Source organism: Lissotriton vulgaris, chromosome 2_1, assembly GCF_964263255.1.
Source record: "Lissotriton vulgaris chromosome 2_1, aLisVul1.2, whole genome shotgun sequence".
Taxonomy (NCBI): Eukaryota; Metazoa; Chordata; class Amphibia; order Caudata; family Salamandridae; genus Lissotriton; species Lissotriton vulgaris.
Genome location: NC_141687.1, coordinates 494,740,416 through 494,768,385, shown reverse-complemented (window position 1 = coordinate 494,768,385; position 27,970 = coordinate 494,740,416). Strand labels below are relative to the sequence as shown.

General features: G+C 38.3%; 2 pseudogenes; both read right to left on the bottom strand.

Moving 5' to 3' along the window:
* Window positions 1–11,848: 11,848 nt before the first annotated feature.
* LOC147730637 (N-acetylneuraminate-9-phosphate synthase pseudogene) lies at window positions 11,849–12,328 on the bottom strand (annotated as a pseudogene).
* Window positions 12,329–17,476: 5,148 nt separating this feature from the next.
* Window positions 17,477–17,956, bottom strand: LOC147730636 (N-acetylneuraminate-9-phosphate synthase pseudogene; annotated as a pseudogene).
* Window positions 17,957–27,970: the final 10,014 nt, after the last annotated feature.

Genomic DNA, 27,970 nt, shown 5'->3' with positions numbered 1-27,970 from the left:
CCTTGTGCTTGCACCATCTCCCGTCTGCCTGCACCATCTCCCCTTCAACTTGCGCCATCTCACCTTCTGCCTGTACCATGTTCCTCTCTGCCTGCACTATCTCACCCTCTGCCTGCACCATCTCTCTCTCTGCCTGCATCATCTTCTCCTCTGTCTGCACCATCTCCCCTCCTCCTGTAACATCACTACCTCTGTCTGCATCATCTCTGCTTTGTGTATGTGAAAGCTGGGAGATACCACAGGTACCTTTCATGTGCACTTCCAATTACACTTTTACTCTGGGGGCGTGCAAGGGGCCCAACACTAAAGACAGCATACTTTTGTGTGGCGGTAATGCTGCTACTGAAAGGCATCTGCAGAGGCCCATTATGATATGGCTGGCGGTGTGTATTAGACACCACTACCATGTTAAACCCATTCTGCCCAGTCGTAAGGTGACCGGGGCAGAAAAACTTTGAATGGTCTTTGCCACTGCTGTGGAGCTGTCAGCCATGGCGGGGGTCATTCTTGTTGGGGGTCTTTCTGGTTGGGATCGCAGGTGGATTGCCCTCACCAGGCTGGCGGTGGGTATTGCAGCCTGGTGGGGTCAATCTGCTCGCCATCGTAATGGGCCCGTTAGTGCCTCTCTGTCCTCATTGTCTCGTCTGTCTCCTAATAGTCAGACTTTTTTATACTCCCTTGTCTAACCTTTTTTTATATTGCCCCTCTATATTCTCATAGTCTGTATCTTTCTTCTTATACTCTTCCTTCTCTCCTCATACTGCTACCTTTCTCCCCATAATTCTCATTATCTCTTCATATTTTCCAGTCTTTTCATACTCTATGTATCCCCTTATACTGCATTGACTGCTTATATCCTCTTTTCTATGTATATTTCATATTGTCTTGTAGTCTTCTTTCTCTTGCTGTAAGTCCTTCTATTTTCATATTCTTATGTTTGTTGTCATAATCACTCCTGTCTTCTTTTAAGTAATGTAATAGTGTATTTGATATAATTTATTTTTCTAAAGTGATATATATTTTTTATAATAGATTCTTTTGGTCACCACTGAAAAAAAATCAGCATGCCTACTAAAATTGATAAAAAGAAAGGATAAAAGAAATCAGTTTATTTAAAGAGGACTCATCTACAACATTTACCTAAAGATCAATGTAGTAACAAAAAGAAAAAAAGTCCTGGTAAGAAAAAAAAGACTTTTCTGTGAAGATTGACAACCGCTAACAGTAGGGTGCACAAAGTAAACAATACTGTGACTGTTTCTGCAACTAAAAGAAAAAAACAAGAGTCATGGAACAACTTCAGAATTGTTTTTATATAGTAATAGGAGGATCAATCAATTTAACGACATAAGAAGGAAGATGTTTTATAATAGAATTTTGTTCAATTTGACTAAGTTAATAAAGAATAGTAAGAAGAAAACCACATTTTATAAGAAGAGGAAATGTATTGAAAATGTAGTTGAGAAAGCTTTTGAATTAAAAAAACCCTTATTGTTTTAGTAATCAATAAAATTCGATCACTAGATAAGCCAATCCATTTAATGAAGAACAAAAGTAAGTGGAGAAGAGTAATTAACAGAATAAAGTTTTCAGAAGTTTTTTTGGGTGAATGGAAACATAGTTCAAATTCTGAACCTTTTTTTTAATGAGGAGAGTTATCTTCAGAGTAATGCCTTGTTGCATGCAATTGACACCATAGGTCATGCTTATGAGGTTAAGAATTGTTGTCCTATTCAGAAAGAGAAAATTGTTCCTAGAAATGCAAAAGAGGTGTTAGCTGATGAGGTATTAGGGAGAAGGCCTAAAGCTCCAGTGTACACTTGGAATTGCAGTAGTATTTGTAGTGTATGGCAGGAATCTATTGATTTTTTACGCAATTTCTTACGTAACTATACTAAGAAAAGTGTTAAACAAAAGATTAAGATGTTGCAAGGATTAGACCCTTGCAGAGTGAGAGAAAATACTGGTTTGCAAGGACATTCTTTGGCTTGTCTTTCAAAAAAGTTTGTAGCAGTGTTTTTCACCATTTCAGGATGTTGGCAGTACATCATACTGAAATGAGGAAATTAGTCAGAACATTGTATTATGCAAAACGTCCAGCTCTAATGTTAAAGAAGTTGAACAGTGCTCTTTTGCATGGATCTGTGTCAGATGTAAAGAACGTTTGTGATGACTTTCAGGTTAGTTTCTTTGGTGCAGAAGAAGATAGTGCAGAAATTGATACGTTAGTAGAAGGAAATGTAGAACAAAATGTACAACATTTGCAGTACAGAAAAATTTGAGCAAGAAATTACAAAGTTCAAGGTGGTTTCAGGTGAAACACCAAATTATTCTTGTATTTGTTGTCAATGTACTCATTGTAAAAATGAGACTAGGACTGTTGATCTGTATTTAAAATGTGAAAAGGAAAATAATAAGGAGTGGATGGAATTTGCAACTTACTTGTTGGTCGAGAATGCTTTTGATTTGGGTTGTGATCAGCATATTTGTAAACATGTTTATAACAAATTAGACGAGAATAAAATGCCTGCTACAGCTGTGCATAATACATTTGAGTTGGTAAATATTCCTTCTGAACTGGTGGATTAAAATGCTTATGAGTCTATTCTTATTCAATGTGCGCATCCTTTTCAGGCTATAGTTCGTAAGGAGCCTAAGACAGGGAAATTGCCTCCTTCAGATTCACAGAGAGGATTAAAGGGAAGAGTTGTGTATTTACCATTAGATTTAAAGAAAAATATTGAAACAGTTGGTGTAGAAAATATAGAAGATGAACCTTTAGGTATTCTTGTTAATGGCGTTTCTACTAAGAGTAAGAACATCTGGCAGGAATTAGTGGATGTTAGGAAAGTGAAAAAGGCAACGTATCTGATAAAAAATAATCAGTATTATAAAGATGTGTTTATGAGTGAAGAAGAAATAACTGTAGAAGAAGATAATGACTTGCCATCTGGACAAATTGAAAAAGTGGATGTGTCCAGAACTGAAGAAATCTATGAACATTACAGTGCTCATCAACTGAATTCCAAAGAAGGGATGGGGAATACTATAAAGTTATTCCAAATGAAAGAAGCAAAGGGAAGTCCAATTAGTGTATGGGAAAAAAGCTTGGAAGCTCGTTGTTTTCCTCATTTGTTTCCCACAGGAAAAAGAGGACGATATGATAACTGACCTGTGCAGATTCCTGCATCTGAATACCGGACATTAAGATTGTATGCAGAAGATCCAAGATTTTGACAATGTATTCCGTATTTGTTTCATCTTTTGTTTGAGAGTGATTTGTCTGGACTTTCTTATGCAGTAAACCATATATTGAAAACAGGAGTACATCTGCAAAAGGTTTAAGCAAAAGAATGTATATATAAAGTACACCAGGAAAATAATGTTTTGGAATCTCAGCTAATTAATCTCATGGCATGTCAGCGTGGTACTAATGAGTACTGGTACCGTCGTCATGGAGAACTTAAATGTATGCTAAGGAACTTAGGAACTCCTACATGGTTCTTTACTCTAAGCTGTGCTGAATATACTTGGGATGATTTACTTCAATTTCTTAAAGAGGCAAATCCAAATATACTAAATATTGAATACAAGACACCAGGAGAATTGTGCTCCTTGGATCCAGTTAATGCATGCAGATATTTCAATCATAGATGTGAAGCTATGATGTATTTTATCACTAATAAAAAAATTCCTCCTCTTGGAGAGGTTGTGGACTTCTTTTGGAGAAAGGAGTATCATGCAAGAGGTGCTCCTCACATACACATGTTAATATGGATCAAAGATTCTCCCAAATTTGGAACAGATTCAGATGATACTGTGTTGTCTTTTATTGAAGAATACGCTACCTGTGATATACCAAAAAGTACACAGGATAAGGACTTAAGGCAACAAGTCTTACGATTCCAAAGCTATCGTTGTAGGAAATACTGTCGTCGAAAGTATAAATCTAAGGACAAATTCTACACCAAATGTCGTTTTGGATTTCCACGTCCAGTAATATCGAAAGGAAGAGTGAACAGTTTTATGTCATCTTTGCAACATACTATCACAAGAAAGTCTCCTAAAAATACCTACAATTTAAGAAGAAATGAAGATTCAAAATATATAAATGACTATAACCCAGTCATTTGGTCCATGTGGAATGCTAACATGGATATTCAATATGTTGCAGACAATCCCATTGCTGTTGCTCAATATATAACATCGTACATAACGAAATCAAAAAAGACAGAATTGAAGGAAATGTGGGAAGAGATTTCCCACGAGAAGAGTCTAAGTAAGAAATTATATACTTACAGTTTAAAGATGTTATCTCATCGAGAAATTAGAGCGTATGAATGCTCGGATCGATTATCATCTGCAAGTTTATACTCCAAATCTAGAAGAATCATTTGGGTGAGTCTAGGTCTTGCTGCAACACGAAACCGAGTACTTAAACCTGTACAAGAAATTGAATATTTAGCTGAAAAGGAGCCAGAAAGTTCAGATATGTGAAACAAATATGTTGGATCCATATTATCCAAACAGAAGTCATCATCTTGAGAACATTTATCTCTATGAAGGGCTGCAAAACTATATTTTTAAATGGAATATTGCAGAAAGCATAAATAATGGTATATATGCTGTGTTTGGTTCTGAAGGATGTCTGGTGGTACAAAGAAGAGGACATTTGATCAATCACCGTAAACTGAGTTGCGAAACACCTGACAAAAGGGCTTTTTACTATTTAGCTCTTTTGCAACTTTTCAAGCCATGGCGTTCAGAATTAGAATTACTTGGAGATTTCGAGACCTATGAAGATTCCTTCAATGCAACTAAAGATACTATAGAATGTCCTGTTTTGCAAATTATGTGAAAATGTTGAACAATTAAATTGAGCAAGAAGCTACAATTGCAGCTGAGATTGCTAGAGATAGTTCTCAAGACAGTCAAACTTCTGCTTTGTTGAGTCAGGACCCACTAGGAGAACCAATTGTTCAAAATGAAGCAGCAACTGCTATGGAAGAGGTGGAATCAGCAATTTATCAAGCTCAAGAACATGTAAGAAACTTAGGAAACTTAGAAGAACAATTAAATGTTGAGCAAAAACAAATATATGAGCAAGTGAGAGAGCAGATTAACCATGGATTACTTCATGAAAAGAGAGAGTGCTCTTGCTCATCATTTCAACCTATCTGATTGTACGTGAGTGGAGAAGCTGGGACAGGAAAAAGTTTTTAAATTAAAGTAATTTCAACTTATCTACAGAAAACAACTGAGTCGTATTTGTCTTGTGTTGTCACTACTCCAAATGGGTTGGCAGCACACAATATTAAAGGAATTACTTTACATTGTTTATTAATGCTACCAGTGGAGCATGAAAATAAATTAGAATACCACAAGCTCTCTGAAGAAGCTTGTTTTGAAGTTTCAAGAGTCTTGAAGAAAATTAAACTTCTCATTATTGATGAGGTAAGCATGGTATCAAACTTAATGCTTGCCTTTTTACATTTGAGAATGCAGCAAATTCTTAAAACAAATTATGACGTATTATTTGGCGAAAAACACGTCACAGTTTTTGGAGATCTACTACAACTTACTCCTGTAAAAGTACAACCAGTGTTTAGAACACTGGCACATGAAGATACCAGAAAGTCTTTGGGAAGTATTGGAAATGTTAACATTTGGTCATTTTTTTAATATAAAGAACTTATTAGAAATATGCAGCAGGCAAATGATGCTGATTATGGAACTATTCTTCAAGAAATAGGAATAGGAAAAGTGATAGAACATGGCAAACAAGCTTTACAGAGACGATTACTTCCCAATTTGTTTCCAAATGAAAATATTGTTCCTGAGCAAATATATATGAAAATTGCAGAAAACAAGTCTGTAATTTGTTTAATGCCAACACTGCATGAATGTTCTGTATTCAATCAAGAAATGTTAAAGTTGGAAAATGAAGAAATTATAAAATCGAAAGCTATTGACAAAATTGAACATGAAGGAATAACTATTATTTTGACTGAAGAAATTGGATTCTTTAGAGAAGTCGATAAGTAAAACTGCTGGTTTAAAAAAGAATTTGTATGCATGTGTAAACTGTAGGGTAATTTTACGCCGTAATTTGAATGTGGAAAAATGGAGTAATGGGTAAAATTGTTGATTTTGTTAATTATGTAAATAGAGATGGTATTGAATTCTTGAAGATCAAATTTGATGAAATTGCAGAAATACAACAATTTAGTTGTTGTTCATCTCGGTTCTTGCTTGTAAAAGATTTTTATGTACGCAGAAAATAGTTTCCTATTTGGTTGGCATATGCGGTGACCATTCATAAATCTCAAGGTTTAAGTGTAGATAGTGCTTTAGTAAATATTGGAAGTACTGTGTATAAAGAGGGTATGGCATAAGTTGCTTTGTCCTGAGTCAGAACTTTATCTGGATTGTACTTGATTGATTTTGATGAGACAAAGGTTAGTGCAGATGCAAATTTTGTCAAAGAGTATAATAAATTAAGAAGAGAATAAGCTCCCAATTAGGTCAATATCCAGTATTTGAAAAGCGTGTGGTAGGTAGGAAAAGAAGATTTGAGAATATATGTTGTGAAACTGCAGAGAAAGAAAAAAAACAAGATGAAGCTGTGTCTGGAAGCAAAAACAAAAAGGACAGTGTTGAAGAGAATGTTGGTTATCGGTTTGAAAAAAGTTGTGGTGTCAACTGCTATGCTAATGTAGTTGTTAACGTTGTTTTATTTCTTGAAAGTTTATAACAGTAAATTGTTGAAAATCTGGACCAAAGATTCTGTTTGTTGTTGTATTCTGTTTATGATAAATGTAGTAGTGATAAAAGTAAAATACAAAGTGTTACTGATATTTGAAATGTTTTGGATATATGTTCTGGTTCCACTAAATTTACACAGAATATTCAGCAAGATTGTGAGGAATTTTTAATGTTTATGCTTAATGTACTGGAAGATGAAGGTATAGATATTGAACATATTTTTGGCCTTTCTTATCAATGTCAACATGACTGTCAAAATTGTTTGTTTACATTTAGCACTAATATAGACACTGAAAGATTCATACATTTGACTTTACCAGACTCTGATCAGTGTCTTTTAACAATCTAGTTAGAGGAGCTAGTCAAAACATGGAGTGTAGCCAATGTAAATCAGAAATGTCATCAACATTATTTATACAAAGATATGGACAATATGTTATTTTAATGCTGCAACATTGTAGAGCTGATGGAAGAAAATTGGAAACTTTAATAAAAAATGTTGCAGCTGGTCAAGTTTCAATACCAAGAAGAACTTTTGTAGCTGTTGCAATTATTTTTCATGAAGGACCTTCTACAACATCTGGGCATTACACTGTTTATTTAAAATGTCTGAAAGGTTGGATACATTGTAATGATAGTCAATTAGTTTTTAAGCAACGTCTGCCTAAAGAGTTACCAAATTCTTACCTAATATTTTTAAAGCCAACATTTTAAGATCAAAATTTGGCCTTTCAGGATTACTGTCGTAAAGGTAGATTAGTCTGGGGTTGTAGAGTATTTTGTAACTGAGGGTGAAGAGCTTGAACAAAATCCTCCTGTTGATGTTGAGGCAGTGTAGCTGTATCATGTTGTGGGTGATGTGGCTGTAGCAGGGGACTTTGAAGATCAGTCAGGTGGAGGTAGTTTTGATTGGTTGTAGTCATTATATTTGTTTGCTGGAATTCTTGTGTGGAGTGTGTTGCCACAGAGTGGTCTATTTCTTCTTGTTTTCTTTAGGATGTACTTGTAAATGATGTGCAGAATGTGGAAGGTGTTATAGCAGTATGACGAAATGCTGTAGACTTGTTTACATTTCTACAGGGAGGAGTTGAGGATTTTAATGCTGCAACATTGTAGATGGACAGTAGGTGTTGGTACTGTTTACAATGTAGTTGGCCAGCAGGAGTCATCTGAAGCTGAGGGGGTGGGTCTGAGGATAAGTATCTTCATGTTGTGTGAGTTCAGATTTAGAGAGCTGTTCTTTATCCACTTGGTGATGTCCTTAATTATGTTGTGGAGGTTGTTTTTTATGGTATGTGGTTCCTTGGTGAGCAAGAGGATGCGCTGGGTGTCGTCGAAGTAAGAGATGATGTAGTGGTTGAGATGGCGGGCTATTTGTGTGAGGGTGGTCAGGAAGATGTTGAATAGCATTAGGCTGAGAGATTAGCACTCGGGGACGGTGCAAATAATTTCAGTGGATTTGGATCAGAAGGCTGGAAGGCAGATGTTCAGAATTAGTATTGAACAACTTTCAAACTAAGAATTTCACACATACTTATTTGGCCATGCGGAAAAGTATGTGTAACCTTTAATAAAATTTTGTTTCAAATTTTGTTAGCATATCTTGGAAGTAACTTTATTTATAATGGAATAAAATTAATGATGGTGTTTTGTTATTTCAGGATTTTTTGACATGACATATAGTTACGTAAGAATTTGGTCTTATAAAAAAAGAACATTTAAGATTGTTATTGAGATTGTTGTTTTTTTTAATAAGATAATCTTCTTGATTGTCTTTTTTTTGCCCGCTGTTATGTGATGAGTACTATTGAACTCACTGTTTCAAGGGAAATTCAATATATTCTGAGAACAGCAATATAGGCAAATTAAATGCTTTAGAAATGATTTTGTGTTGTAAAAGATAAATTGTAACTCTATTTTCTTTTGTCTTCTACAGATGCTGAATTTGTAATATTTTTTTTAATTGTTATTTTGAAGGTAAGTATAACTAACTGTCAAAAATAATCGATGGAATGTACTTCTACAGCGGTAAAGTAACAGAACGTCCATGGTGTACAAAAGTTTGTAAAGACGTATTGTATGTTTAAAACACATTTGAAGAAATTAAAAAAATATACACTGAGTGTACCTGTGCTCTTTGTATTTCACTACAACACATCAACTGCTTTGGAACTGGTAAGCTGAATAGATATTTTCTACTTTTTTTAGTACTGCATTTTATTATAATATCCTTAGTTTTTTTATACTGATAAAAAGTGACTGGTTTGAAAATGTAAGGAAATGTCATAACTAAAAATTCATATAAGCAAATTTTATAGATATCATCAAATAAAGTAGTTGAGAATGGTTTTCGCATATTATTTTTTAACACCTTCGCTGCTATTGATATTTTCCTCCTGTGCTGGTGATCCTTGATATACATTATTTCATGACGAGCTCAGCTCGTCATCAGCACAGCTCCACTGTGCCTCATGACGAGCTGAGCTCGTCATGAGCATCGAAGGGGTTAAAGAGCAAAATAGTTGATAAAGACAATTTTGTATTATGTATTAGGGAAAATGATAAAATGAAGTGTTTATGTTTTTCTGCAAGGAACAACAACATAATAAAATTCACTATGGAAGCGGAGCAGAAGAATATGGAACAGAGTTTTGAAATTACTAACTCTCTGATAGAAGAGTTAAATATACCTTTCATGGAGAGTGAGAATGAAGAAGAAAGTATTGGTGCAGGAGATATTACCTGCGATTTTTTAGATGAAACTTTAGACGAGAACTTTCTTGAGTTTCATGATATGACTTTTGAAATTCAAGATGAAGAAAACGAAATTTCAGACAAAATCATGCTGGAAGTTATATTAAATTATGAAATGTTACAAAAATAAATGTATGATTAAAAAATAAAAATGGTTTGAGATACTCTTCTTGTAGAATTGTAATCATTCAGCTAGTATTTAAGTTCACATGGTACAAACTGGGTCTTAGGCCATGGACTGCTTCAAACCTTTATAGATTATGTATACACTGTCTTATGCGCCAGCAAACTTGTGTTTAATAATTTTTATTTCCAGGTGTATATCCTTTGACTTACAGCAAAGTCTCTATGATTGGTGATTCCGTATTGTACAGAGCTATTCAACAGAATATCCTTGAGTATGCACTGTGCTAAAAATTAAGGTATTTAAAATTCCATAGGCAGTCTGCTTGCAGAACTGTAATCATCTAGTCAGTATGGAAATATTCATGGAGGATAGTACGTCTTACGCTGTGGACTGCTTTAAACCTCCATAGACTATTCCTACAGTCTTCTATGTACCTACAAACTAGTGTTTTCTATATTAGAACATTGGAATGTTGGGAGCTCCATTGAAAACAATGGAGTGCTCCGGGCTTATAATGGCTGGTATAAGCCTGGAGCTCCAACATTCCAATGTCAGAGCTGTGAAAAAAGGCTTCAGGGAACCTGAGGGGATTCCAATCCCCTCACGCTCCCAAAAGGCTTTGTTTTTTTTGTTAGAAGATTCTGTCCTCTAGTGACAGAATGTTCTAATAGCCTTTTAGCCCTTCGTAGATGGGCTATACCACTATTAAAGTCCCTCTCCCTTGTTAAAGACACTCGCCTTCGGCTCGGGGCCTTTAATAGCCAGTATAGCCCTCCACGGCGGGGTATAAGGCTATATTTAATTCTCCAGTCTGTATTATTACACTTTCATTAATCACTCTCACTTTACTGTTTCAGTATTGTAATTAGCCATTCAGCACTATGTGCTTATCTATAAACTATTTGAACATACAAATGTTCCACTGATAACAATGGAGTGCTCTTGGCTTATGACTGGTATAAGCCTGGAACTCCAACATTCCAACGTTACTTTGTTCACTGCTCTGGCTGTGAATAAAGGCTTCAGGGAGCCTGGGGGGATTTCAATCCACTCGCAATCCCTGAAGGCTTTGTTCTTTTTAGTTAGAACATTCTGTCTTCTAATGGTAGAATGTTCTAATACCCTTATAACCGGGCTATAATGGCTATTAAAGTCCCTCTCCCTTGTTAAAGGCCCTCACCTTTGACACAGGCCTTTAATGCTGGAGAGGGCCTTTAATAGCCGGTTTAACCCTCTACGGTGAGCTATAAGGCTATATTCTAAAAGTGAAGATACTATATATTCAACCAGACAGTTGACACCCAATCAGTATGCTGCTTGTGCTCGGGAAGTTACGTGTAGTGTACGCGTACTGTATAGAATACAGTACAGAGTACGGTAAGCTTCTAGATATACTTATGATTTTACTTATGATTTTCTGAGGAAGGTTTCTAGTCACTTTTTGTGATGTTCTGTGGCACAACTGTCAGCGTAATATTTATCAGGCAGCACTAATGCACTTTATTTGGTGTACTGTTGCCTGATAAATATCAAACCTTTTAATGCAGTATTCTGTGTTAAAGGGGTGTGCAATGGGTGTTGCTGGAGGTGTTTCCAGCAACACCCATGGCCTTTTAACACTGCTCTACATTTACAAGAAATTGTAAATCTTAGGCACTGCAAAAAACTTATGCCTCCCCAGGAGAGGCATAAGGAAGGTGCAAAGGGGAAAAATAGTTTTAATTCTCCTTGTTTTTTACTTTTCTTCATGTGTTGCTGCTTTCTGCATCATACGTAGAAAAAGGAAAAGTCTCATGAGAATATTTTTGTACAGAAAAGTTTGTCTAACTCTACAAATATAATCATCCTTGTAACACAGACACCCTTGCTTAATTGTGCTAAGGTTTGTGCCTTGGTGCAGGCAGACCATTGTGCACTGGCGCAAGGGAAAAGGATATTTATTTATTTTGAAGAACAGATAGTTTCCACATCCTGTACAGCATGTATTACAAAGCAAACTACATAAGTCATATCATACATTTTATAATAAACACGATTCATTTTAAACCACGTTCATGAAGAAACTTTCCAACATATAAAGTATACATAATGCAACAATCAGAATATAAATTAAAAAAGGCAGTTTAAATTATCAAATTCTAATACTTTCTATAAACTGCAATTCTAAGCCATGAGAAATTCTTAAAGTCCTTCTTGTGTTCATTACCACAACTTTTTATTGTTGTCTTCTATTGTCTCCTTGGTGATAATTTCATCTTCCCCAACATCTCTCTTGACCTTCTTTCCCACTAAACTATAGATCTCCTCAGGAGGAACACCAGCAGGTTCTGCCACCTTCACATTGAGCATGTTGGAGGTGAGGACTGTGCCAGAAGTAATGTCCATTTTTGCGACTACAGACTTTCCCAGCTTTTGAAAGCAGCTTGTCTCGCATGGTATAAACTGTTTAATCAGAGATCCCATGGCCATCTCCACAGTGCGGATTGATCGCACAAGCTCAGCCAACTCGCTTGGTTCCAAAGACGCCTGATGGTCACTTCCTCTCCAGGTTTTGTCCAAAATCACATGTCGTTCCACTACTTTAGCCCCCAATGCTACTGCCACAATGGAAATGGCTATGCCACCTTCATGGCCAGAGTATCCAATAGGGATGTCAGGAAATGCCTCTTGAAGTGTCTGCATTTTTTTCAAGGTTATTTCAAAAGCGAAGGTTTTCGAATGCCAGCGTCTTCCTCAGTGTCTCCAACTCATGAAGGAGAAAAGGATAGAAATATGCTGCATCTTATAGATATAGCACATTCCTGTCTTTTTCTTTTGCCATAGGGAAGCTAAACAGGAAGGCCTGCTGAACTTTCCTACGGCAAAATCTCATAAATGAGGCCTATGTGAGTAGTAAAGTACTCATGGTGCAAAATAGGCATAAGGGCATAGAGTGCTTCAAATGCCTACAGACTGTGCATACATTGTTGTATGCACCTGCAAATTTGCCTTTTTTAAGTTGAATTTTACAGTTTCTACCTTTTCACTTCCAGTAAACACTCTGTTACTCTTGGTATACTTTTCTAGTGATTCATTGAAGAGTGTGTAGTAAGGCATTCACTAAATTAAAACAGTAATTAGTAGATGTAGAATAACTGGTAGATCCCCAGAAATAAGACAGTTATTGTGCACTGTGACATCACCACCATGGATGCACCATATGTGGAGCACTATGAGGCAAACGTGGAGCAGATATGTGATGTATCTGTGCTGTGAAGATGGCGCATTGATTGATTTGCATTGCAAGCAAAATGCAGCTGCAACAATACTGTTTGGGCCCAATGCTCCTAATGCTGTCTCAATCCTTACACCTGTTTCAAACAGGTGCAGGGTTTTGACACGGTATAAACCCAAAAGTAACTGAATGAAATCTTATAAATTTCACGTAGTCAGTTTTAGGAGGCGTTCCTGCACCAGAATATCCTCTCCCTGTGCAGGAATGTCTCCTTCTAGCCCAGGGCTTTTCAGTCTGGGGTTGTAGAGTATTTTGTAACTGAGGGTGAAGAGCTTGAACAAAATCCTCCTGTTGATGTTGAGGCAGTGTAGCTGTATCATGTTGTGGGTGATGTGGCTGTAGCAGGGGACTTTGAAGATCAGTCAGGTGGAGGTAGTTTTGATTGGTTGTAGTCATTATATTTGTTTGCTGGAATTCTTGTGTGGAGTGTGTTGCCACAGAGTGGTCTATTTCTTCTTGTTTTCTTTAGGATGTACTTGTAAATGATGTGCAGAATGTGGAAGGTGTTATAGCAGTATGACGAAATGCTGTAGACTTGTTTACATTTCTACAGGGAGGAGTTGAGGATTTTAATGCTGCAACATTGTAGATGGACAGTAGGTGTTGGTACTGTTTACAATGTAGTTGGCCAGCAGGAGTCATCTGAAGCTGAGGGGGTGGGTCTGAGGATAAGTATCTTCATGTTGTGTGAGTTCAGATTTAGAGAGCTGTTCTTTATCCACTTGGTGATGTCCTTAATTATGTTGTGGAGGTTGTTTTTTATGGTATGTGGTTCCTTGGTGAGCAAGAGGATGCGCTGGGTGTCGTCGAAGTAAGAGATGATGTAGTGGTTGAGATGGCGGGCTATTTGTGTGAGGGTGGTCAGGAAGATGTTGAATAGCATTAGGCTGAGAGATTAGCACTCGGGGACGGTGCAAATAATTTCAGTGGATTTGGATCAGAAGGCTGGAAGGCAGATGTTCAGAATTAGTATTGAACAACTTTCAAACTAAGAATTTCACACATACTTATTTGGCCATGCGGAAAAGTATGTGTAACCTTTAATAAAATTTTGTTTCAAATTTTGTTAGCATATCTTGGAAGTAACTTTATTTATAATGGAATAAAATTAATGATGGTGTTTTGTTATTTCAGGATTTTTTGACATGACATATAGTTACGTAAGAATTTGGTCTTATAAAAAAAGAACATTTAAGATTGTTATTGAGATTGTTGTTTTTTTTAATAAGATAATCTTCTTGATTGTCTTTTTTTTGCCCGCTGTTATGTGATGAGTACTATTGAACTCACTGTTTCAAGGGAAATTCAATATATTCTGAGAACAGCAATATAGGCAAATTAAATGCTTTAGAAATGATTTTGTGTTGCAAAAGATAAATTGTAACTCTATTTTCTTTTGTCTTCTACAGATGCTGAATTTGTAATATTTTTTTTAATTGTTATTTTGAAGGTAAGTATAACTAACTGTCAAAAATAATCGATGGAATGTACTTCTACAGCGGTAAAGTAACAGAACGTCCATGGTGTACAAAAGTTTGTAAAGACGTATTGTATGTTTAAAACACATTTGAAGAAATTAAAAAAATATACACTGAGTGTACCTGTGCTCTTTGTATTTCACTACAACACATCAACTGCTTTGGAACTGGTAAGCTGAATAGATATTTTCTACTTTTTTTAGTACTGCATTTTATTATAATATCCTTAGTTTTTTTATACTGATAAAAAGTGACTGGTTTGAAAATGTAAGGAAATGTCATAACTAAAAATTCATATAAGCAAATTTTATAGATATCATCAAATAAAGTAGTTGAGAATGGTTTTCGCATATTATTTTTTAACACCTTCGCTGCTATTGATATTTTCCTCCTGTGCTGGTGATCCTTGATATACATTATTTCATGACGAGCTCAGCTCGTCATCAGCACAGCTCCACTGTGCCTCATGACGAGCTGAGCTCGTCATGAGCATCGAAGGGGTTAAAGAGCAAAATAGTTGATAAAGACAATTTTGTATTATGTATTAGGGAAAATGATAAAATGAAGTGTTTATGTTTTTCTGCAAGGAACAACAACATAATAAAATTCACTATGGAAGCGGAGCAGAAGAATATGGAACAGAGTTTTGAAATTACTAACTCTCTGATAGAAGAGTTAAATATACCTTTCATGGAGAGTGAGAATGAAGAAGAAAGTATTGGTGCAGGAGATATTACCTGCGATTTTTTAGATGAAACTTTAGACGAGAACTTTCTTGAGTTTCATGATATGACTTTTGAAATTCAAGATGAAGAAAACGAAATTTCAGACAAAATCATGCTGGAAGTTATATTAAATTATGAAATGTTACAAAAATAAATGTATGATTAAAAAATAAAAATGGTTTGAGATACTCTTCTTGTAGAATTGTAATCATTCAGCTAGTATTTAAGTTCACATGGTACAAACTGGGTCTTAGGCCATGGACTGCTTCAAACCTTTATAGATTATGTATACACTGTCTTATGCGCCAGCAAACTTGTGTTTAATAATTTTTATTTCCAGGTGTATATCCTTTGACTTACAGCAAAGTCTCTATGATTGGTGATTCCGTATTGTACAGAGCTATTCAACAGAATATCCTTGAGTATGCACTGTGCTAAAAATTAAGGTATTTAAAATTCCATAGGCAGTCTGCTTGCAGAACTGTAATCATCTAGTCAGTATGGAAATATTCATGGAGGATAGTACGTCTTACGCTGTGGACTGCTTTAAACCTCCATAGACTATTCCTACAGTCTTCTATGTACCTACAAACTAGTGTTTTCTATATTAGAACATTGGAATGTTGGGAGCTCCATTGAAAACAATGGAGTGCTCCGGGCTTATAATGGCTGGTATAAGCCTGGAGCTCCAACATTCCAATGTCAGAGCTGTGAAAAAAGGCTTCAGGGAACCTGAGGGGATTCCAATCCCCTCACGCTCCCAAAAGGCTTTGTTTTTTTTGTTAGAAGATTCTGTCCTCTAGTGACAGAATGTTCTAATAGCCTTTTAGCCCTTCGTAGATGGGCTATACCACTATTAAAGTCCCTCTCCCTTGTTAAAGACACTCGCCTTCGGCTCGGGGCCTTTAATAGCCAGTATAGCCCTCCACGGCGGGGTATAAGGCTATATTTAATTATCCAGTCTGTATTATTACACTTTCATTAATCACTCTCACTTTACTGTTTCAGTATTGTAATTAGCCATTCAGCACTATGTGCTTATCTATAAACTATTTGAACATACGAATGTTCCACTGATAACAATGGAGTGCTCTTGGCTTATGACTGGTATAAGCCTGGAACTCCAACATTCCAACGTTACTTTGTTCACTGCTCTGGCTGTGAATAAAGGCTTCAGGGAGCCTGGGGGGATTTCAATCCACTCGCAATCCCTGAAGGCTTTGTTCTTTTTAGTTAGAACATTCTGTCTTCTAATGGTAGAATGTTCTAATACCCTTATAGCCGGGCTATAATGGCTATTAAAGTCCCTCTCCCTTGTTAAAGGCCCTCACCTTTGACACAGGCCTTTAATGCTGGAGAGGGCCTTTAATAGCCGGTTTAACCCTCTACGGTGAGCTATAAGGCTATATTCTAAAAGTGAAGATACTATATATTCAACCAGACAGTTGACACCCAATCAGTATGCTGCTTGTCCTATGGAAGTTACGTGTAGTGTACGCGTACTGAATAGAATACAGTACAGAGTACGGTAAGCTTCTAGATATACTTATGATTTTACTTATGATTTTCTGAGGAAGGTTTCTAGTCACTTTTTGTGATGTTCTGTGGCACAACTGTCAGCGTAATATTTATCAGGCAGCACTAATGCACTTTATTTGGTGTACTGTTGCCTGATAAATATCAAACCTTTTAATGCAGTATTCTGTGTTAAAGGGGTGTGCAATGGGTGTTGCTGGAGGTGTTTCCAGCAACACCCATGGCCTTTTAACACTGCTCTACATTTACAAGAAATTGTAAATCTTAGGCACTGCAAAAAACTTATGCCTCCCCAGGAGAGGCATAAGGAAGGTGCAAAGGGGAAAAATAGTTTTAATTCTCCTTGTTTTTTACTTTTCTTCATGTGTTGCTGCTTTCTGCATCATACGTAGAAAAAGGAAAAGTCTCATGAGAATATTTTTGTACAGAAAAGTTTGTCTAACTCTACAAATATAATCATCCTTGTAACACAGACACCCTTGCTTAATTGTGCTAAGGTTTGTGCCTTGGTGCAGGCAGACCATTGTGCACTGGCGCAAGGGAAAAGGATATTTATTTATTTTGAAGAACAGATAGTTTCCACATCCTGTACAGCATGTATTACAAAGCAAACTACATAAGTCATATCATACATTTTATAATAAACACGATTCATTTTAAACCACGTTCATGAAGAAACTTTCCAACATATAAAGTATACATAATGCAACAATCAGAATATAAATTAAAAAAGGCAGTTTAAATTATCAAATTCTAATACTTTCTATAAACTGCAATTCTAAGCCATGAGAAATTCTTAAAGTCCTTCTTGTGTTCATTACCACAACTTTTTATTGTTGTCTTCTATTGTCTCCTTGGTGATAATTTCATCTTCCCCAACATCTCTCTTGACCTTCTTTCCCACTAAACTATAGATCTCCTCAGGAGGAACACCAGCAGGTTCTGCCACCTTCACATTGAGCATGTTGGAGGTGAGGACTGTGCCAGAAGTAATGTCCATTTTTGCGACTACAGACTTTCCCAGCTTTTGAAAGCAGCTTGTCTCGCATGGTATAAACTGTTTAATCAGAGATCCCATGGCCATCTCCACAGTGCGGATTGATCGCACAAGCTCAGCCAACTCGCTTGGTTCCAAAGACGCCTGATGGTCACTTCCTCTCCAGGTTTTGTCCAAAATCACATGTCGTTCCACTACTTTAGCCCCCAATGCTACTGCCACAATGGAAATGGCTATGCCACCTTCATGGCCAGAGTATCCAATAGGGATGTCAGGAAATGCCTCTTGAAGTGTCTGCATTTTTTTCAAGGTTATTTCAAAAGCGAAGGTTTTCGAATGCCAGCGTCTTCCTCAGTGTCTCCAACTCATGAAGGAGAAAAGGATAGAAATATGCTGCATCTTATAGATATAGCACATTCCTGTCTTTTTCTTTTGCCATAGGGAAGCTAAACAGGAAGGCCTGCTGAACTTTCCTACGGCAAAATCTCATAAATGAGGCCTATGTGAGTAGTAAAGTACTCATGGTGCAAAATAGGCATAAGGGCATAGAGTGCTTCAAATGCCTACAGACTGTGCATACATTGTTGTATGCACCTGCAAATTTGCCTTTTTTAAGTTGAATTTTACAGTTTCTACCTTTTCACTTCCAGTAAACACTCTGTTACTCTTGGTATACTTTTCTAGTGATTCATTGAAGAGTGTGTAGTAAGGCATTCACTAAATTAAAACAGTAATTAGTAGATGTAGAATAACTGGTAGATCCCCAGAAATAAGACAGTTATTGTGCACTGTGACATCACCACCATGGATGCACCATATGTGGAGCACTATGAGGCAAACGTGGAGCAGATATGTGATGTATCTGTGCTGTGAAGATGGCGCATTGATTGATTTGCATTGCAAGCAAAATGCAGCTGCAACAATACTGTTTGAGCCCAATGCTCCTAATGCTGTCTCAATCCTTACACCTGTTTCAAACAGGTGCAGGGTTTTGACACGGTATAAACCCAAAAGTAACTGAATGAAATCTTATAAATTTCACGTAGTCAGTTTTAGGAGGCGTTCCTGCACCAGAATATCCTCTCCCTGTGCAGGAATGTCTCCTTCTAGCCCAGGGCTTTTCAATGTGATGCACCTTCCAAATGCGTCACATTGTAAATACCACTTACCATGGCACATCTTTTGCAACACTGCTGCGTCATAAAAGTGCCACAACAGCTGTGTAAAAGTGGCACAAGGGATTGTAAATTCACCCTTAACACATACAAATTCATCCAGGCACTTTCACCAGTAGTGCAAATTGAAGCATAGCTTGTAACATATTTATGTGCATATGTTACATTCAAGTGCTTCCGAGGTACTACAGTATACTATCGGGAAACACCTTATAGATTAATGTTGTATCACTTCCTTATAGTTCTGCACTTTCATATTCATCATACAGTTCTAATCTATTCATTCATTTATGAACTACACCTTCAATCTGACAAACTTTGACACAATAACATAGAAATATAGTTCTTTCTTTGACCAGTGAAGGTAGTTCTGAGAAGAACTGTTTTTTTGTCTTTTTAGTTTTTTTTAATTTTTCAACAAGTTTTTAGTTTTTTTTTTTTAAGCAAAAAAATAGAACTAGAACCAGAAAATCTGTGGAACTGTAACAAAAAAGCAAACATTTTTTTTATTTTTTGGGCCAAAAGTGCTCCTCTTCCCTCTTTACAATAAGGTCAACTGACTGCTTGCCATAACAAAGAAGTTCTTTGCAGAACTTGCAATGAAAAGTCAGGTTGGCACTGAGGGACAATAATTTGGTATCCACTGCTTGGAGGAGGTGGTGCTGGTGGTGGTGCAGTTGAAGTAGCAGCCACTGCGGGTGGTTGACTCTCTTGCAAGCTCTGTGTGGCTATCGTTGCATAGTTTGTAGGATGCAAGTTCTTCACATGGTGATCCATGCTAGCAGTTCTAAAAGAATATTTTTTTGAGGGGTCTCCCCTTGAAAGAGTAACATTGCATATTTTGCATGTTACCTTAGGAGCATTTACTTTCTTCTGCCCCTCTGAAAATGTAAACAATTTCCAAATAAATGCTTCCTTCCTTATTTTCTGAGGAGGCTCAGCTACAAATTCTTCCTCTGAAGAATGTTCTAAAAAACTCTCAGGATGACCAGCCATTTTTCAGTTTTGTTCTAAAGCACTAGAACTGCTCCAAAGAAAGTCCAAATAGAATGATCAAAATGGGAGGGGTCTCTCAACAATTGGAGTAGGAAGTATTATGAACCAATAAAATCTCTTCTTTTAAAGTCACATGGTTTTGCGGACTCTAACGGTGCACTTACGGTGCTCTTATGCTGCGTTTACATACGACGTATTGTCGCAATGTGCGTAATTGGTTTTAAAAGTAATATATGCTTATTAAAAGTTTTAATATGATTTTGAAGAGTTAGAAACTTTCGCGGGGTGCGCACACGGTGCGACGTATATGATGTAATATGCAAGAGTACATGTGATGCGTAACCTCAAAGCAGATCCGTAATGTGTGCGGGTACACATAAAGAACAATTTACTGTAAAAGTATGGTGCGTTATTATTATTATTATTATGGAATTTGATTAAGCGCACGGCTACCCCCACCGGGGGTGTCCCGGCGCTGTGATACGAGTACAATACAATTATTAAAAAAAACAATAAAAAAAGGAATTATATCGAAATTAATTTTAATATTTTTAAAAATGTGCGTTCACGGTACGCGTACTGTATGTTTATAAAAAAAACTATGAAAAAGGAATAATAAAGAATTTAATTTTAATATATTGATAAAAAAAGAAATTAAAAAAATGTAATTAAGTTTTGTTATTGTTATTTTAAATTAAGTATTTGAAATATTACTTAAAAAATAAAATAAATATAAATATTTATAATACAAATGTAGGAAATTATTATAAAAAGAAAGAAATATAATAATCCGTTTTAAAATTATCATTTACAAAACCTTTGAAATTCACTGAAAAAACAATAGGTTTCAGCCACGTTTTAGTTAAAAATTAGCATTTAAAAAACATTAGAAATCCATTTAAAAAACCAATGGTTTCACCCGCATTATAGTTAAAAATTAGCATTTAAAAAACCTTAGAAATTCACTGAAAAAACCATAGGTTTCACACACGTTATAGTTAAAAATTAGCATTTAAAAAACCTAAGAAATTCACTGAAAAACCATAGGTTTCACACATATTATAGTTAGCTGGACATTTCAGTCATACAAAACCATTGATATTCCCCTGTTATAGTTAACTATAACTCGCGCGCCCGAAATGCACTGCTGATGACGTCACATATTACATCACTCATGACATGGTCAGTGACATCACTCATGACATCACTCATGACATCTCAATTGACATCACTGATGACATCATCCGTGTGAAAGAGTGACAGACCTCCTCTCAGCGTAATAGCGTAATATAACCCTTGATACACACAATAAAAAATAGAAACTAAAATTTAAAAAAAAAAATTGGAAATACCAATTCCAGTTAGAACAACCTATTCAGTAATTCTAAAATCTACATACACATCCAATCTCTAACTTCGTGAGAAGAGGTCGCTCCCCACGCTCCCTGGGCGGACATCGCAGCGCTTGGCTCTGACTGCTTGCTCGTACAAGATTGCTGCCTGGGTATCGTAGTTGTGACTGCTTGGCAGTATTAACAGTTCAGATTGGTTATTTTGCGCTCGCATTGCTGGATTTAAAAAACAAATATTATTGCCTGATTGCATAGTAGCTCTGACTGCTTGCCTGTATTAAAATTGATGCTTGGTTATTTCTGCGCTCGCATTGCTGGACTTCAATTATAACTAGTATTGCCTGATTGTGCTGATACCACCGCCCATAGCGCCATTCATCTGTCTGCCCCAATCTCGTCCTGTATCAGGTTTGTTTATCGCTGCCATGTTGTTTGTTGTGCCTCGTAGCGAGGCTCCCCAGCCCGCACCCGCCTCCCAGCTACTCCTCCCTCGCCCCCGCCCCCTCCATTATCCACTTATGACAGATGCTTTTGCGTGCAGCATTCACGCGCAGCGGACACGCCCCATGTGCGCCGAAGGTGCGCCAAAGGTAAGCCCGTCTACGCCCGTCCGCGCCTGGACCGCGCCAGAACCCCTGGTCCCCGCATTTCTCAATCCGCCCGCATTACTTATGACGCCGCAACCCTCTCAGCCCTTAACCCTGGCCGTCTTCCAAACTGCTATCAAGCCGCCCCAGGACACACCCATGGTCCCTTCACCTGCCTCTCTTGCAAGTTCGACTGCATCAGGACCCACACCAAATCCACAAACTCCAAACAGAGCTCCAACACTAACCACCTAAAGTGCATCCTGATCAACACCCGCTCAGTACACAGACACTCCATCGAACTCTGGAACCTACTCGACACTACACCGCCGGACATCGCCTTCCTCACAGAAACATGGATGAACGCCTCATCAGCGCCCAACATCGCCATAGCCATCCCAGAAGCCTACAAGATCATCCGAAAGGATCGCACCAACCAAACAGGAGGAGGCATCGCCATCGTCCATAAGAACACCATCCGCATCACGACCAGTTCCGACGACAACCTCACTTCCGACGAACACCTTCACTTCCAGACTCACACCGACCACAAAACCACACTCAGGGGCACCCTCATCTACAGACCCCCAGGTCCCCGCACGCAATTCAGCGAAGACATCGCTGACTTCATCAGCCCACATGCCCTCCCCTCCGAAAACTACATTCTTCTGGGAGACCTCAACTTCCACCTGGAAAAGAAAAACGACAACAACACCACCACCCTTCTGGATAACATGGCCAATCTAGGACTCAAACAACTGGTAGACACCCCCACCCACTCTGCCGGACAAACGCTTGATCCTATCTTCACCTCCAGCAAGCACATCTCCTTCGATCACACCACAGCTCTCCACTGGACGGACCACAGCTTCAACTACAAAAAGCCCTCGACACACAACCCCCCCAACCCATTCCCCGAAGAAATTGGAACAAAATCACCACCGACCAGCTCTTCACATCGCTTCACCAAAACCCTGCTGCCAATTCATCGGACCCTAACCAAGCAGCCACCAACTTCACACAGTGGATCACCCACAGCGCTGACGAACTAGCACCCCTGAAAAACCATCAAATCAAGCAAGGCAGCAAAAAAGCCCCCTGGTTCAACGATGACCTTAAAAAATCCAAGAAGTTCTGTCGTACTCTCGAGAAAACCTGGAGAAAAAACCCAACCACTGACAACCTAGCCACCTTCAAGAACGCCACCCGCAAACACCACCAACTGATACAATCCACCAAGAAATCTGCATTCAAGGATCGACTTGACAACAATGCCCAAAACAGCAAGGAACTATTCAACATCGTCAAAGAATTCACTAACCCCACCACCGGCACAAACGACATTTCTACCTCCCAAGTCCTCTGCGACTCTCTATCCTCATTCTACCACAACAAAATCCCCGAAATACATAACAGCTTCGACAACCAGTCCGACGACATGCCCACTTCACCCATTTCCGAACCAACACCGCCCTCTAACATCCTTCACAACACAATCACCACCGAAGACACCATCCGCCTGATGAACTCCATCCACTCAGGATTGCCTACCGACCCATGCCCCCACCACATTTTCAACAAAGCAGACTCCATCATCGCACCCCATCTCCGCGACATCATCAACAGTTCTTTCAACTCCGCTACCTTCCCGGAAAGCTGGAAACATGCCAAACTCAGCGCCCTTCTGAAGAAACCCACAGCAGACCCCACTGAACTTAAGAACTACCGCCCCATCTCGCGCCTCCCATTCCCTGCCAAAGTCATTGAGAAAGCCGTCAATAATCAGCTCGCCGCCTTCCTCGAATCCAACAAATCCCTCCACCCTTCACAATCCGGCTTCCGAGCCAAACACAGCACCGAAACCGCCCTCATCGCAGCAACAGACGACATCCGAACACTACTGGACAACAGAGAAACACTTGCCCTCATCTTACTTGACCTATCCGCAGCCTTCGACACAGTCTGTCATAACACCCTAATACAACGCCTCAGCAACATCGGAATACAAGGAATTGCTTTGGACTGGATCATCTCATTCCTTGCCGGAAGAACCCAGAGAGTTCGCCTTCCCCCTTCAAATCAGAAGCCAAAGAAGTCATCTGTGGCGTACCACAAGGATCATCACTCAGTCCCACCCTCTTCAATGTCTACATGAGTCCCCTCGCATCCATCGCGCGCCAACACAACCTCAACATCATCTCCTACGCAGACGACACCCAGCTGATCCTCTCTCTCACCAAAGACCCAAACACCGCCAAAACCAACCTACACGAAGGGATGAAAGAAGTAGCCGAATGGATGAAGAACAGCCGTCTAAAACTGAACTCGGACAAAATGGAAGTCCTCATCTTAGGGTCATCCCCCTTGGCCTGGGATGACTCTTGGTGGAAGGGTATTCTCAGATGTGAGACCCTTGCTCATTGCACCATCAGGATTCAAGCAAACCGGGCCGAAGACGGCTGTAATGCCAGAAACCGGTCCCCGGGAGCTTGTTTCCTTCCCAGTGTAAGAATTGGCTTTTGTAGTTTGGTTTGCCCTGTTCCCATCATGCACTGGGACAGGAACAGACTAATTTGCATACAGACAGGTTCTGAAACTGGGATGGTGCAGTGAGCTAAAAAACGGTGTTGGATCTAGCCCTGATCTCTTGACTGGGTGAGAGCTTTCTGCTTAATTCAGAGACTCTGTCCCTCACCACCCCTTGTTGTAAATATCTTGGTGGCCACCAGCCCTGGGATCCGCACCCATTCCAACAGATCACGCATGTAACCTGGGCTTCATCCTGGACTCCTCCCTCTCGATGACCAGACAAGCTAATGCCGTCACATCATCCTGCTTCAACATCCTACGCATGCTCAAAAAAGTCTTCCGCTGGATCCCCACTGAAACAAGAAAAACGGTCACCCACGCACTGGTCACCAGCCGACTGGATTACGGAAACACCCTTTACGCCGGAACCACAGCCAAACTACAGGAAAAAACTCCAACGCATATAAAAAAAAATCAGCAAGACTCATATTGGATATCCCTCAGCAAGCTCACATTTCCGGTCACCTGAAAGATCTCCACTGGCTCCCCGTCAACAAGAGAATAATGTTCCGTCTCCTCACCCACGCACACAAAGCCCTCTATGACCTTGGACCTGAATGCCTCAACACGAGACTGTCCTTCTACACCCCCTCCCGCCAACTACGTTCATCCAACCAAGCACTCGCTGCCATTCCACGCATCCACAGATCCACCATGGGGGGAAGATCCTTCTCCTACCTAGCGGCCAAGACCTGGAATTCTCTCCCCACCCACCTCCGCCTAATTCAGAACCGCCTCTCCTTCAGAAAGCAATTAAAAACGTGGATATTCGATAAGTAAATACTCCTGCCTCCTCAAGCGCCTTGAGACCCTCTGGTTGAGTAGTACGCTATATAAATTTTTGAACTTGAACTTGAACAGTCATTCATAAACAGTTCTATATAGGCACTCATACATGTACTCACTCATCATATGTACTCATACACCTATACATCTCATTACATACCAACACTCATCTATAGAGTTACTCACACACAAACTCACACATGCAAATAAACTATCAAACATCCATTTACTTGCATATACAGGTATACACCCACCACTACACTTACTTCTACAGAATTGTACACATACTTACTCTCTTAAACAATCACTTATAGAAACACAAACATATTTATACAGGAACTCTTACAATCTCTCGCTCTCACATATACTCAATTATATACATCACTTGTATACATCAATACTCACATATACTAGTTTAAAACATATGTAGTTACTTATAAAGATACTATTGAGACAGTAATTTACTCACTAACAAACCCATACACACACTCATCCACCCATACAGTCATGCACAGATGCTGTCTTCAAAACACATACAAACAGTGAGTCACCCATTCATGCATCTATGGGGTAAGTAATACCCCCCACCAAACCATACAATACTCTAAAAAACCAACTAATAACCCATATCGACACTCATGTAGCTAGTCACCAACCCATGCAGCCACTTCTACACAAAGTGAGACACTGATACAGATATTTGCATATTTATACATTACTCAATAATACATGTATTCACTAAGATACAATTAATAAGTCAGTTAATCAATGATTTTTACAAAAAAATATCCATTTAGACACTTATTTACACATTTATTCTTCCATCGACCTTTAGATATACATATATAAAACATATTTATTTTTCAGAAAGACACACATTCATAGGATGATGTCATCAGTGATGTCATCAGTGATGTCATTTGAGATGTCATGAGTGATGTAAAGAGTGATGTCACTGACCATGTCATGAGTGATGTAATATGTGACATCATCAGCAGTGCATTGCGGGCGCGCAAGTTATAGTTAACTATAACGGGGGAATTTCAATGGTTTTGTATGAGTGAAATGTCCAGCTAACTATAACATGTGTGGAACCTATGGCTTTTCAGTGAATTTCTAAGGTTTTTTAAATGCTAATTTTTAACTATAACGTGTGTGAAACCTATGTTTTTTTCAGTGAATATATATATATATATATATATATATATATATATGTATGTATGTATATATATATATATATATATATATATATATATATATATATATATATATATATATATATATATATATATATTTGTGTCCAACTCTCTTGCGAGAAATGAAAACGCACTCACGGAATCAGCATAGTTTCCATCCGATTTATTTAACAAGTGGCATTCAGTCTATCAGCAGAAAAAGCACCGACGCGTTTCACTGTGTACACACAGCTTTCTCACGGTCAATACAAGCCAGCAATAGTGAGCCCCTCCTATATCAATAGGGTGTTGCCAGAAGCCATTTACAAAACGTCACTTCCTTTGTTTGACGATGGAGGTGATGTGGGAGTTGTAGTCCATGTTGTAATTACTGACTATTATGTATGAATTGTTATCCATTACGTATATAATTGTTACTTATGAGTTACTTTGTCACACTTTTTGGTATTAAGTGATGAATTATTTTAAACGAAACCTGTGGTCATCTTTTTCTAACCACCCTTTTGCGTTATACATAATGCACCAAAACTTTAAACCTTGATAAGCACATAAACATTCCTGCCCTCTAGTGGGCAATCACAAAAATTAATATTCTTCACATTTAATGCCCAACCAAAGACCTTCCAGCATTAGTACTCCTAACAAACTTGGATGTAATGGGGGAGGAAGAACCAATCTCTGAATCAGGAGTATGTCCACAGAAAGGAGCAGGACTAAGTGGCATGAAAAGACCGTCGAAGTTCTATCCACAATTACCACCAGGTAATAAAATTGATCTATTTCAGGAGGCGATCACTAAAGAACTATACAAAATAAAAGGTATAAGTTACAAAGACAATCTTAAAAAGGAAGAGAGAATGGCATTAAAGGACCTGACAGAGGATAAAAGTATAACCATAAAAATGGCGGACAAAGGTGGCAATGTGGTCATCCAAGACACAAAGGATTATGTAGCAGAAGCACAGCACCAACTAGGTGACAAGAACTACTACAGAAAATTGGATAACAACCCTGCTGAAATATTCAAAAAGAAACTAGATCTAAAATTGAAATCCTGGAGAGAACAAAACCTATTAGACCTGGACGAGGAGAAGTTTCTGACAACGGACCACCCAATACTCGCCACAATATACTTCCTTCCGAAGGTCCATAAAAACCCACGAAAACCACCAGGGCGGCCTATCGTCTCTTCCAAGGGATCACTCATGGAACCGATAGCTAGTTACATTGACTTTTTTCTAATGCCCCTGGTAACCAATTTAAGCTCCTACCTACGCGATACCACAGACTTGCTAAAACAATTGGAAGAACTACCATGGCAATCTAACTACATGCTTGTTGCAATGGACGTAGTATCATTGTATACTAACATTGAAAATGACATTGGACTAAACGCATGTGCTCACTTCCTAAAAGATCGGGATATACAATTTAAAAGACATAATCAAATGTTAATGGAAATGATCGAACTGTGCTTGACTCAAAATACATTTTTGTTTGGTGAAGAGTTATTTCAGCAAGTTAAGGGATGTGCTATGGGCTTTGCCTTTAGTCCGGCATATGCATGCCTCACAATGGGGTGGTTTGAACATCAAATTGCCTGGCACCCTGACAATGATTTCTATGTCAACAA